The 2,076-nt window shown below is 40.5% G+C and overlaps 1 pseudogene; it reads left to right on the top strand.

The window, feature by feature from the left end:
- Positions 1-1,251: 1,251 nt before the first annotated feature.
- LOC128053756 (60S ribosomal protein L10-like) lies at positions 1,252-1,863 on the top strand (annotated as a pseudogene).
- The last annotated feature ends 213 nt before the right edge of the window (positions 1,864-2,076 follow it).

Here is a 2,076-nt window from a genome sequence, read left to right as displayed (position 1 = left end):
TGAGTGACTTTCACTTTCTTATCCTCAGACAAGTGTGATCTGACAGAGCCATATATAGGTATTATGGTGGGATTCAAGCTTTGAAATCATGGTACATATAGATTTTTGTCTGTTATCCATTGCTACTTTGATAACAATAAAAGCAATCCTTCTGAGGCTTAAAAGATAAATATTAAAAGGGCAAATAGGTACAGAAATCTCATTAACTGATTACTTAGGATCATTTCTTTCAAACCACTGATACATTAATTTGGAGCAAAGTTTAAACTGTTGTTTTGTTATGGGTTAAATAGGTAATATACTCACATGGGTCAAAAATCAAACAAAGAAGTGTGCAATAAAATACAATATTTAGAAATAAACCTACCTAAGGAGGAAAAAGACCTGTACTCCAAAAGACCCCAAATAGCCAAAACAATTCTGAGAAAGAATGGAGCTACAGTAATTATGCTCCCTCACTTCAGACTATGATACAAAGCTACACTCATCAAAACAGTATGGTAACTGGCACAAAAACAGACATACAGATCAATGGGACAGGAAATAAACCCACGTGCCTGTGGTCAGTTAATCTATGACAAGCGAGGCAAGAATATATAATGGAGAAAAGACAGTCTCTTCAATAAATTGTGCCAGGGAGACTGGATAGCTACACATAAGATAATGAAATTAGGATATGCTTTAACACTTTATACAAAAATAAACTCAAAATGTATTAAATATATAAATATAAGATGGGATACCATAAAACTCCTAGAGGAAAACATAAGCAGAATACTCTTTGACATAAATCACAGCAATAGTTTTTCAAATCTATCTCCTGGAGTAATGAAAAGTAAAAGCGAACCAATGGGACCTAATTAAACTTAAATGCTTTTGCACAGCAAAAGAAACTGTCAGTACAATAAAAGACAACCAAAACAATGGGAGAAAATATTTGCAAATGATGCAACTGACAGGCATTAATTTCCAAAGTAACCAAACAACTCATGAAGCTCAATGTCAAACAACCAAAAACAACCAAACAGTCAGATCAAAAAATGGGCAGAAGACCTAAATAGACATGTCTCCAAAGAAGACATACAGATGGCCAACAAGCATGTGAAAAGATGCTCAATATTGCTATTTATTAGAGAAGTGAAAATCAAAAGTACAGTGAGGTATCACCTCATACTAGGCAGAATAGCCATCATCAAAATGTTCACAAACACTCTTTCCCTTCAGAAGGCCACTGAAGATCCTGGTGTTGCCATGGGCCGCCACCCCACCCTGTATTACTGGTACTATAAGAACAAGCCATACCTCAAGTCCTGCTTCTGCCGAGGTGTCCCTGATGCTAAGATTTGCATCTTTGACAGGAGGCGAAAGAAGGCAAAGTGAATGAGTTCCCACTCTGTGGCCACATGGTATCAGATGAGTATGAGCAGCTCTCCTCTGATGCTCTGGAGGCTGCCCATATTTGCGCCCACAAGTACATGGGAAAAAGTTATGGCAAAGATAATTTTCACATCCAAGTGTGGCTCCACCCTTTCCTCACCTGCATCAACAAGATGCTGTCCTGTGCTAGAGCTTATAGGCTCCAGACAGGTATGTGCTGTGACTTTGGGAAGCCCCAGGGCCCATACCAGCCAAGTTGTAATGTCCATCCACAACAACCTGTAGAACAAGAAGCATGTGATTGAGGCCCTCCATAGGGCCAAGTTTCAAGTTCCTTGGCCACCAGAAACCCACATCTCCAAGAAGTGGGGATTTACTAAGTTTAACGTGGATGAATCTGAAACCATGGTGGTAGAAAAGCTCATCCCAGAGGGTGGTGGGGTCGAATACAAGCCCCTGGACAAATGGTGGGCCCTGCATTCATGAGAGGCTTGGCAATGCCCCTCCTTACTCACACCCACCAATGAATCCTACTTCCTTACCAAGAAAAAAAAATACACAAACAAATGCTGGAGAGTGAAGTGAAAGTCACTCAGGTGTGCCCGACTCTTTGCAACCCCATGGACTGTCCATAGAATTCTCCAGGCCAGAATACTGGAGTGAGTAGCCTTTCCCTTCTCCAGGGCAGCTTCCCAACCC

Source organism: Budorcas taxicolor, chromosome 10, assembly GCF_023091745.1.
Source record: "Budorcas taxicolor isolate Tak-1 chromosome 10, Takin1.1, whole genome shotgun sequence".
In the NCBI taxonomy this organism is placed as follows: domain Eukaryota; kingdom Metazoa; phylum Chordata; class Mammalia; order Artiodactyla; family Bovidae; genus Budorcas; species Budorcas taxicolor.
Note: the sequence above shows the minus strand (reverse complement) of the source record. Positions and strands in the feature narration are given on the sequence as shown.